Here is a 12,294-nt window from a genome sequence, read left to right as displayed (position 1 = left end):
TAATTTGGACATCTTGTTTGCAGAGTTGAAAGGACTACTGTTTAATTGCAATAGAATATCAGGTTCATTATATATTTTTTAATGTTAATTTGGAATAGAAAGAAAAAAAACCCTAGAAATACATCTATGTGTCACAGGCATAAAGGCAAAAGAATTCATTTAAAACTTTAAATGATAATTTATTGAAAAGTTATGCTATGATGGAAATCTTAAATGCAGAGTATAGTAAAAGGATTCATTGAAATGGTTAAGTCTTTTGCCAGCATTTAGGGGTGGTTTTTAAACAGTTTGAAGTCATCTGGTTTCAGGGTAGCTACTAATAAACTCATTTTAGAATGTTCACTTTGAAAACTCTGTAATTCATTTTGTCTCCTCCAAATCTAGTGCTTTTACAAATGACCACTTTTTATTTCATTATGGAACTGTTTAGGAATAGATGGGGAGTTAAAACATGTAGAAGATGGTAGTTTTAGTTTGAAGGGCCATTAGTCTTTTTATTGATAATGACACTTGTAACAGTAACCTGTTTTACTTACGGTCTTATGAAATTTATCTGTTTTGCTGGACGTTATTGGTGAATTTATTTCAGATAAACAATCTCACTGAAAAGTTGAAGTGTACCCGTGGTAATGTTGTAAGGCATTCTTTTCTTGTCCCTTCTTTTCAGGAAGTTTGATAGTATGCATCCAGATAAAATAGCTCTTTCAGTAGTGTCTGTGTTCTCTGGGAATCTAAAGGATATATAAACTCGATGCAGCATCTGACTAATACCTTTTCTGCCTGTCTCATATATTATTCTCTATTTCTCCATTGACTTTTACATAGTTGCTTGGGTCATGTGTGCATGTTGAGAAGTCAATAGATTAGAATTGTCTGGTTCTGGATATAGTTCCACATATGATGGATTGAATTACAGGTAGCTGAACTTCAAAATAGGACAGTGGAGGATATGTTATTCACCCAAATCTAGATATTTTGCTTGTCTGGAGTAATATGAGTTTGTCAGATGAAGAGAGATGAATTGAGTATTAGAGAGGTAGATAAAAGGGTGTACCCCCTTAAATGGATGTTTTCCTGTAATACAGGGAGGGAAAGGACTCAGTGATTTCTGTCTTAAGCTATATTCTTTCTACTTTCATTTGATATGTCCTCCCTGTAGGCTTACTTAACAAAGTTGATCACTTTGCAGCTTTTATTGTCAGTTTGAATAGTTTCTCTACCCAAAAAGTCCTCGTGTTAATTCTGGCTATTTTTTTTTTCACATTTTTAGAGAAGTTCTTGTTCCTTAGTGTATATGTCTGGATGAAATAGAATGCCTAAAAATGTTTTGTTTACATTTTTACTATTAAGACTCATTTTTAAGTCAGAGGATTAGAAACTAATTCAGTTTTTTAAAAACAAAAAGTTCGTGTAAAGGAGGGGCACCTGGGTGGCTTAGTTGGTTAAGCATCCGACTTTGGCTCAGGTCATGATCTTGCTGTCCGTGAGTTCGAGCCCCATCTTGGGCTCTGTGCTGACATCTCAGAGCCTGGAGCCTGCTTTAGAGTCTGTGTCTCCCTCTGTCTCTGCCCTCCCCTGCTCACACTCTGTCTCTCTCTGTCTCTCAAAAATGAATAAATGTTAAATTTTTTTTTAAGTTTGTATTAAAGGAGTGTTGAACTAATTCAGCATAGTCACTTTCAAAGGTATGTAATTCTTTCAATGATACTGCAATTGCTCAGAATATTCCAGGAGCACCTCCATTAGAGCTATCATAGAGCCTGCAGCATACTCTTTTGATGACCTCAGTGGGCAAATTTTCTAACTTTGAAGAAAGGCTTTATATTTCAAATAGCCAAAAAATATACTTCAGCCAAATCTAGTGCATAAAAGAGGCAGGTAGTCAAAAGGGGAGTGGGTGTGCAGGGCAGTACAAATTGTGGCACTGAAGTAACAGATCTATTGTCTTGGGTCAGTCATTAATTGGAACATTAGAAAAGTGTTAAGCTCCAAAAGTGTCTTAAGCAATAGTAGCAACAGGGAGATGAATACATGGTTTCTTAAGTTCAGTTATTTGAAGGACCATACTTATTTGTCTGTAAAGGTTTAAAATAGATTTAAAATATGTTACATTAATTAGAAGTTATACATTGCATAAGCAGAATATACTTCAAGGCTTTTTGTGTTTATTATAACAGACATACAAAAATGTGTCCATTTTTATAGATTGGTGTGCCTGCTCTTTCCAAATTATGAAAAATGCAGTCTTTCTGTTTTTAAAGATTCATTTTTATTTCTTTTTTGAGAGTGAGAGAGAGTGCAAGTGGGGAGGGTCAGAGAGAGAGAGAGAGAGAGAATTTCCCAAGCAGGCTCTGCACTGTCAGCATAGAGCCTGATGTGGGGCTCGAACTCATGAACTGTGAGATCATGACCTGAGCTGAAATCAAAAGTCAGACATTTAACCAACTGAACCACCCAGGTTCCCCAGAAAAAACGCAGTCTTTCAAAACCATTAATTCTGAGCTAAGATAAGGTGTTCAAATGGAAAAATCGTATGTCTTTTTGGTTTTTTGGATTATAATTCAGTATTTCCAGGGTCTAAATATTTTAAATGTAGATTTTTTTTCTACTTATTATTGGTCAGAGGTTGCCTCAATTGTCAAACAATAAAAGTTATTCCAGGGAGTTTCTTTCTTTTTTAATTAATTTATTAATTATTTTTAAAAATTTACATCCCAGTTAGTTAGCATATAGTGCAATAATGATTTCAGGAGTAGATTCCAGTGATTCATCCCCTATGTATAACACCCAGTGCTCATCCCAACAAGTGTCTTCCTTAATGCCCCTTACTCATTTAGCCCATCCCCCCACCCACAAGCCCTCCAGCAATCCTCAGTTTGTTCTCTGTATTTAAGAGTCTCTTATGTTTTGTCCCCCTCCCTGTTTTTATATTATTTTTGCTTCCGTTCTCTTATATCAACCTGTTTTGTATCTTAACATCCTCATATGAATGAAGTCATATGATATTTGTCTTTCTCTGACTAATTTCACTTAGCATAATACCCTCTAGTTCTACCCATGTAATTGCAAATGGCAAGATTTCATTCTTTTTGATTGCCAAGTAATACTCAATTGTATATATATACCATATCTTCTTTATCCATTCATCCATCGATGGACATTTGGGCTCTTTCCATACTTGGCTATTGTCAATAGCACTGCTGTAAACATTGGGGTGCCTATGCCCCTTTGAAATAGCATGCTTTTATTAATTTCAGGGAGTTTCATCTGAGTTTATTTTTTCGCTCCTCAAGACCAGTCTAGCCACTTGTAGACTGTTGCAGTTGCTTGCAAATAGATCATTTCTATAGATTAAAAGTCAGAAACATATGCAGTTATATATACACATAAAATTTCATGACTAACTTATCTAGAACTTTTATAGTAACTTCTATAGTAAATTTTAAAAGACCATCATTTTGTAGATATATTTAATAATAAAGTGATTATTCACCAGATCGTATCATTTTCATTTTGGAGGGATTTCAGAAATCACCATGTCCAAATCCCTCACTTTGATACCCTTAAAGTTCCTTGGAATGCTCTACCACCAGGAATAATATTAGAAGGGTTGATACAGGGGCACTTGGGTGGCGCAGTCAGTTAAGCGTCCGACTTCAGCCAGGTCACGATCTCGCAGTCCGGGAGTTCGAGCCCCGCGTCAGGCTCTGGGCTGATGGCCCAGAGCCTGGAGCCTGTTTCCGATTCTGTGTCTCCCTCTCTCTCTGCCCCTCCCCCGTTCATGCTCTGTCTCTCTCTGTCCCAAAAATAAATAAACGTTGAAAAAAAAAAAGAGTTGATACAGACTAAAGTAGGTTCAACAAAGAATGTTGGCTTAAGAGAAAATAGCTAAGTACTATTTTCTCTCATTGCAGATAATTTAAAAACTTGAATTACTTAGGGAATTGCCACTTCTTGAGGAGGATTAAGACGTAGAACAAATTTTCCTAGTGAGGTGACTACTGGGGAAAATTGAAATTAATGTGTACCCTGAAAATAGGGTTTGAATTAGTTTGAATTAGCTATCAACTTCTTTTTTTTTTTTTTTAATTTTTTTTCAACGTTTATTTATTTTTGGGACAGAGAGAGACACAGCATGAACGGGCGAGGGGCAGAGAGAGAGGGAGACACAGATTCGGAAACAGGCTCCAGGCTCTGAGCCATCAGCCCGAGCCTGACGCAGGGCTCGAACTCCCGGACCGCGAGATTGTGACCTGGCTGAAGTCGGAGGCTTAACCGACTGCGCCACCCAGGCGCCCCAGCTATCAACTTCTTTAAATTTGAATTAAGTTTGATTTTGCTTTGTAAATAACTTTTGTTACCTCCATAATAATGCCACAGGTTTACCTTAGACAACTTTTTTTTTAAAGTACAGTGGGATCCCAACAGTTTTAATAGATTTTAACAGTTTTCTTTACCTCAATATTTTTATGTAAATTACAAGTACATATTTTTGGTTTCAATTTTAAGATGTCACTTTATCAGTTAGCAATAATCGCACCTTGGATAAACCTCACTGGCTACCATACTGCCACTGCACCGAGCTAAGACACCACTTTTTAACCTACCCTCTACGATTGCATATTGCTATTACAGTCTCTAGTCCAGAGAAGAGAATAGACTTATTTAGCTAAGTTAGGAAGTTTATGTTTCCTCTGTTTCTTCCTCTTTGTACTTCCTTTCTCTCTCCCTTCTGTTTTTCTTACACTTTAAATCCCTACATTAGCTCTTATTACATATTGGATAGTGAGTGGAGAAGGGCAATAAAAATTGCCTTTCTAGGGAAGTTCTATGTATTTTTAAAGTTTTTAAAAATGTTTTTACTTATTTTTGAGAGAGAGAGTGCATGGGAGGGGAGGGGCAAAGAGAGAGGGAGACACAGAATCTGAAGCAGGCTCCAGGCTCTGAGCTGTCGGCACGGGAGCCCAAGATGGGGCTCGAACTCATGAACCGTGAGATCATGACCTGAACCCAAGTCAGACACCAAACCAGGGAGCCACCCAGGCACCTGTATGTATTCTTTTTATAAGACTACTCCTAGTTCTTAATGGCTTAAATATATGTGCCCATTACTCCTATCACACACCCCACTGGTTTTGTATTACTGCTTGAGAAGTAGCATCGCAGGGAAAGAATCTCAAGCCATCATCTGGGTTTTCTTGTCTCGGGCCACTTAATTTCTCTGAATTTCCCTTTCTTGACTTGTAATAATTGGGTTTAACTCACAGGATTTTTGTGGGAGTTAAAATGAGTCGGTTACATGAACACCTTTTTAAACTGTCACATTCAAATAGATGTCAGTTGTTCATTCCTTGCTTTGGTGACATGTAGAGCAGCCGTAGTTAGTGCAGCCAGATTCACGGTTATTTTCGTTGATGGCTTTATGACCTTTTTTGTATGCTGTATACCTCTTGATAAAGTTCAAACTTTATCGTTTTCAGATGGAATGGCACTAGTCCTGCAAGGTATAACCCCTGGGGGGAAAATACAAGGTGTGCTTTTGGGTTATGTCCATTTGGGTTGTTCTGCAGTTTGGAATAAGGTTTCTGACGGTACCACTGAGTGTTGACAGCACCTCCTGTGACCTTTATACCTGAGCTCTCCTCAGATTCTACTTCTTGTTTTCTTTTTCTTTTTCTTGACTAAATGTAAATATAAATTTTAGTTCGAGCCTAGGGGATGATGTGTGTATTTTCTTTTTGGTAATAGGTATGTGGTATATAAATCGAGTATTTATAACTCATTATTTTGATAACATGCTACAGAAATCCCAGTAGCCATGTTTAATATTTGTTTTAGGAAATTTGCCACTGCAGACAAATTTATTTTAGGCTGAATTCTCTGAAGAACGGTGAATTAAATGGTGGGGAAAAAACCCAATGTGGTAAAGTAATGTGATATAATATCTGACTTCATGGAGCCATTTATAATTTTTCTTTTCTCAAAGGTTTTTTATTTTTAATTCTCTCCACATTTATTGCCTGTTTCCATTTTCTATGTAGGAACTGGTCTCTACATTTCGGTTTGTAATGATAAAGTTATAATTCCAAACGAAGTGACAGGGACAAGTATTTCTGGGTATGACACCTCCATTCCAACGTTATGAAAGCCACTTGATCTCTTCTTCTTCCTTCTCTTTCTTCCCTAGCTTGTGAAGGAAACAGTTATAATGTATTTTGCAAGGCTGCTCAGAGGCATAAATGAGGTAATATATATATAAGCTCAAATATTCTGTAATTGAAAAGTGGCATACCAATACCAGCTATCAAAATATGAATATTTGCATAGTAAAAGGAGACAAGCTATAATGCCCAGGGCTTTTAGGAGTGTTTTGCAAATTTTTCTTCAAGGTTTTACACTGGCAGATAGAAAATAGAATTGTAGACTGGAACATCTATAATTCTTCTTCCAAACCCATTGGAGGAAATTGAGGGTCACATGGATAAGTAAGAGAATTGATCATAGAACCCAGGTCTTCTGGCTCTCTTGCTGGTCTGTATCTTCCACCCTGGACATGGCTGGGTCCACCTTTTGGCCTCCTATGGTGTTAAGACATCCTTCAAATGAGAGTGCTATAATAGCAGTCACATCCACCCTTTTCTCAGGAATGAAGCACTCTAGAGAGGCATTTTCCTTTTGCTTTCTTTTTCCCCTTGTGGTTATTGACAGAGCTTAGGATCATATTGAAACTTGTTGCAACCACCAGGAAACTCTTTCAACTTTTAATAGTTATCACCCTGCTCCTAATTAATGAGTAGCAAGCATGATTATGCTCCTGTAAGTTGGGAAGACTTATCAGACTTTAATATTTCGATGAGGAAAAGACCTCCAGCCATGAAAAAAAAAATCCCTGTTGATATTTTCCATAAAAGGGGATGTACAGTTCAAAACCAGCAGAGCCAACTCTGCCACTTTGTATAAATGGGATCCTGAGACGTGGCTATGAAGAGAGCACGTTAGTCACGGCTTATGTTAACACACAGTGTCCTCTCAAGTTCATTGGCTTCCTTCTCATGAGAATGCTGCATAATGAGCCATAAGAGCTGATTCTTTCTTGATGGTGGCCCTGAAATAAAACAAAAGTAACTCAAATTATTAAACTTGCATTTATGGAAGTGCATGGGGAGGGTAGCTTTTTGTAAATGAATGTTTTGCTAGTGTCATCCATTTGAGTCAAATAAGTAATGTGCCCTAAAGGAACAGTAACTTTTAAAACCATGTAAACTTAATTCACCATTTCTAAAATAATTGATACTTACACTTATTACAACTGGTAGTGACTCACTCATGCTCTCTCCCTCTGTCTCTCAAAAATATAGCTGTTTTTCTTATGAAATGAGTGGGACGTTCAGCTCCCCCAAGACACTAGTTGGTTAAGTGCTCATGTCTATGCTCCCCAAGCTGCTCGAAGGTGGAGAGTTGGACCTAGATGTTGAATATGGTCCGGGGTAATGTGACTTGAGCTTCTTGCAGAATGTCAGAAAATTCCCTTTATTTTCTTTAGATTGTATTTAGGAACATTTAAAGAGACAAAAATAATCTACAGTAGAGAAAATGAAAAGAAATACAGAAGTACAGTCCCCATTACCGGTAGTGTTTTTTGGTGGAACTTGAAAATGGGATTCTTGTCCTAGTGACATAATCAGAGGTCAGTTCAAGTCATGTCCCAAACCAGGTTACAACTAATTTCAGTGTTCAGCAAGGACAATGACGCCACAAGTTTTAACTCTGCTATTCAAGTGGTAATAAAAATTTCCAGCTAGAATTACTATTCCCCCCACTTCTCTCCAGATCCTTTATTTATGTGGGTTCTCTCCATCTAGAATCACAGTACCATAAGCAGATGTCTCATGTAGGCAACATTTCTCTGAGTAGGTTAAAATGTCGCAAAATGTAGCCCGTGAATTGGCGAATTAAGTACCAATGATGTGCCATGCACTGTCTTTGCACTGGGGATAAAGCAGTGAACAAACTAGACAGCCCTTGCCCTCAAGGAGCTTACAGTCTGGTGAGCATGACAGAAAATAAACTATTAATAAGAAATATGATCATTTGTATGAAGACGGAATAGCATAATATGATAGTAGTTCCCAGGATCTGCTTTGGTTGGGGTGGTCAGAGAAGATGATATTTGAGTTGAAATCAGAATGATGAGAAGGAAGAATCTGTGCGATGATCCAGGAAAACAGATTTCTTGCGAAAAGGGATAGTGTTTGCTGGGGCTTGGTGGCGGAGGAGAGCTTGGCTTGCTATGGCAGGGAGAACCCACTTTTCTCCTTTTGTCTCATGCTTGTTACACTTGTCATGCCTCCACTGCCATCCACACTCTCAACTCGTGATCTTGCATCCTATTTCTTATAAAAAGTTGAAGGCACAAGAAGAGGATTCTCAAAACTTCTATCACCATAGCTATGCATCTGCCCGCATATACTCTGCCTTCTCCTCTCTCCTGTGTATCAAGTGTCAGTGATCTTAGTAAAGGCTCCTCCGCCTGTGCCCAAGATCCTATAGTCTGTTTCCTCTGGCCTGCCCATCCATTATTCCACTTACGCTCCACTCTGACTCTTGCATTGTCTGTTGTTTTGTTTTGTTTTGTTTTTTTCTGTCTGCTAAATCTTTCCCCTCAACCTACCAACCTGTTGTTTCTTCCATTTGTAGAGGAAAGACAGTCTTTTGATGTCACTCTTCCCCAGTGACTCCACATATGTCTCTATCTGTGTAAAGAGGAATTCCATGAAAACGTTGTGTAATTTTTTCTTCCGAATTCTTCCCTCTCTTTTTCTTTTAAAACCACAGAGGCATTTATTTGCCTTCATCATGTGACTGAAACTGCTCTTGGTTCAAGTCAGCAGTGGCCTCCATGCTGCAATGATCGCTTGTCAGTCCTCTTACTTGTCCCGCCAGCAGCTCTGGAACTTGTTGTTTACTCTTGTTGCTTCATAACACCTTTTTCACTTGGCTTCCATTTCTTGATTTTTCTTGTACATGCTAACTGCTGCTTTTCTGTTCTTTATTTGGTCCCTCTTCATCACTGCAATTGCTAAACATTGCCGTGCCCTAGGGCTTAATCCCTGGACCTCTTCTTATTTCTATCAAAAAGAAAAATTTTGTTCATCCAGTCTAATGGCTCTAAATGCCATACGTACACTGATGACTTCTAAATATATATCTGGGTACCAGAGCTCTCCTGAACTTTAAGCTCCTATATCCAACTGGCTACTTGACATCTGTCACTGAATTTCTAACAGGCAATTTAATATAATAGGTACAAAAATGAGCTGCTTCCCCCTCCCTGTCTCATATTCTCTGCTTTTCCTATCTCAGTTATGACTGCTACATTCTTGCAATTGCTCAGGTGAAATCCTGGAATTCATCGTTATGCTATTCTTCCTTAATATCCTACTCTCTCAGGAATCTTGTCTTTTCCACCTTCAAAATATATCCAAATTCTGACTGCTTCTTACCACTTCTTTGGTTATCACTCGAGTTCAAGCTATCATCATCTCTCATCTGGGTTATTTGGGTAGCCTAGCTCATGTCCCTGCTAACACCATTGCCCATCTCTAGCCAATTTTTAACAGACAGAAGGACCATTTTAAAATGTAGACAGATCATGTTTCTCCTCTGTTCAAAGCCCCTAATGGCTCCATTTGTCTCATGGATCAATAGCCATGGTATTACAATTTGTTATTGTCCTACCTCTTAGATCTCATAGCCTAATACCTTCCCTTTTGTTTAGTCTGGTCCATCCACACTTGATGCTCAAACTCTCCTTACACTTTTACCACCCCAGGGCTTTGGCACTTGCTGTTCTGGCTGCATTGAACTTGCTTCCTCCAGATATCTGCATGGCTTGTTCTCTCTCCCTCTTTGGTCTTTACGCGAATGTATTTTCTTAGTGAGTCCTTCCTTGGCCACCTTATCTCATCATTCTTTCCACCCCTCTTTAAGAACTCACTTACCCTCCCTCTTTTCTTTCACTGCTTCCTGCTTTATTTTTCTCTTCAGTTCTTATTACCATTTTGCATTTACTATACACTTTCTTATTTTCTTATTGCCTCCCTTAACTAGAATGTAAGTAAGCTCACTGAGGAGAGAAATATTTGAACATTCCGTCCGTTGCTATATGCCCAGTACTTCTGAGTGCTCTGTGAATAAAAATGTATGAATGAAGGACTGAATGTAAAAGCATATGAACCAGAGAAAGATTAAGGTAGCAAAAGTTGTACAGTGATTTAATGAGATGGAATTTCATTTCTCAGGTTCTAGGATGCAACACCATGGTTAATTTTCTGGCTCAGAATTGTTTCCCGGGCATAAAACCAGTTTAACTTTAAAAGAATAAAGATACTTTAAAAAAGAGTAAAGATTTTTAGATCCTCTCTTGGAACTATAATGATCATGCAAATCTTACATAGACATACCTTATTTAAGGAAGTTAGAAAATACATAAAAGAGCTATAGAAGGTTTCTATATAGGATTGCAAACGTTTTGTTTCCTAAATATTAATACAAATATCATGTTAAGGAAGTAAAACAATTTAAAGTAATGGTTTTAAAAAAATTACAGGTGTAAAAGAGAAGCATATGGTTGAACAGAGATTGCCAATGAAATTGACAGATGATTAGCATTCATTAAAACTTTTAATTAACACCTTGGAAAATTCCATAAAATGATACTGTATGTAAATGACTATGTGTGATATCTTTGAGGATTCTCTTACCTGTTTTGCAGAGGGGAAAAAAATGGATCACAAAACTGCTTATGATACAATTTTCCCTAGCCCTGGGTTTGAGTGTTATCTACTTGTGTCAATCATGACAATTTGAGCTGCCAATATTCTAAATTATTTGGCTGATATAGAAGTGATTCTCTGTATTTCCTGGAGGAAAGAAAAACTACCTTTTAGTTTCTTATCCCTTCTTTTTTTCCCCAGCATTTTCTGATTAAGTAACGATGGGAGATTTTGAGCTTTAACATGGAGCTTTTCTAAGGTGACTTAAAATCAGGTTTGTTTAAAATCTGGTTAATAAAATTTATGATTAATAAGCCATATATAAAACACGAATTCAGATAGTGAGAAACTGATTTTCTCAGGGATTCAAAGATACTACATTGCACTTTGTTCTGTATGTTGAAACTACAGTTTGTATTTATTGTTTGTGGTGAAATGGGAGTGGTTTTCTACATGAAAATAGTGGTAGTTGATATAAATAATATTTCCAAATGTTTGTAGAGGTAGAGTTACAACAGGATTATGTTATTAATTTTTTAAAAGTTTTTATTTATTTATTTTGAGAGACCGAGAGAGCGCAAGTGGGGGAGGGACAGAGAGAGAGAGGAATAAATAATCCCAAGCAGGATCGGTGCTTTCAGTGCAGAGCCTGATGAGGGGCTCCAACTCAGGAACTGTGATCATGACCTGAGCCAAAATCAAGAGGCGGGTGCTTAACAGACTCAGCCACCCAGGCTTCCCAATGTTATTAATTTTTAAGTTAATTTGAATTCTGATGAAAGGACAGCTTTTTAGTGTTTTGCTGAGAGAATTGTGGTACAAATATAAGCTTATCTACCTGTTGTTAATTTTTAAAACTGGCAGAGGGGAGCGGTAGAAAAACAGAAATATGTTTTCTTTGACAGAAACATGTTTCTTTTGTTAGTAGGTAACATGTTTGGTCAGGGTTAAACATCCATTGGTGGTCTGAGTCACCCGTGAGGATATGAATTCTTGTGTCAAGCTGTCATTTCTTGAGATCCTCAAGGATTGCAGGTTATACGACTTTTTTTCTGTCTGCTTATAATGATTGCGTTAAACTTCTTCTGCTTCTGTCTTTTGTTACTTTCTCCACCTTCCTACTTTCCCTATCTTATCTTTTCTCTGCCTTTCTCCATTGAGTTTTCCATGCTTCTGGGTTTAGTGCCTATTGATGCAGCCATTAGATTCACACTCAGCAAGTGATGGCCCTTCTCATATGAGCTGCACGGTCATGTAGTGCTATGAATGATTTTAGGCAGTTTTGGAGACTTTCATTTTTTTTTGATATTTCCATTTTTAAATGCTATTCGGAATTTATTAATTTGCTGCTTAAGATGTTTCCTCTTTGGTTGAAAGGCAGCAAGACATGGGGGCTACAACTGGGTGTTACAACCATTTCAGACGGCTGAGGTTTGGAAAACACTTGATACGTAAATGAGGCACTTCTATAATTTAAATTACTAAGTATGATTTTTAAGGATCAGTTATAATATGCCTG

General features: G+C 37.6%; 1 protein-coding gene and 1 non-coding gene across 24 annotated transcripts in view; one reads left to right on the top strand and one right to left on the bottom strand.

Annotated features, from left to right (window-relative positions):
* Positions 1 to 12,294, top strand: part of SOX5 (SRY-box transcription factor 5) — a 1,008,244-nt gene that overhangs the window by 31,095 nt on the left and 964,855 nt on the right. The window lies entirely within an intron of this gene.
* On the bottom strand, positions 4,444 to 4,585 carry LOC128311058 (U4 spliceosomal RNA). The gene has a single exon (XR_008288981.1). It is a non-coding gene; the product is annotated as a U4 spliceosomal RNA (small nuclear RNA).

The sequence above is a fragment of the Acinonyx jubatus genome, chromosome B4, assembly GCF_027475565.1.
Source record: "Acinonyx jubatus isolate Ajub_Pintada_27869175 chromosome B4, VMU_Ajub_asm_v1.0, whole genome shotgun sequence".
In the NCBI taxonomy this organism is placed as follows: domain Eukaryota; kingdom Metazoa; phylum Chordata; class Mammalia; order Carnivora; family Felidae; genus Acinonyx; species Acinonyx jubatus.
Note: the sequence above shows the minus strand (reverse complement) of the source record. Positions and strands in the feature narration are given on the sequence as shown.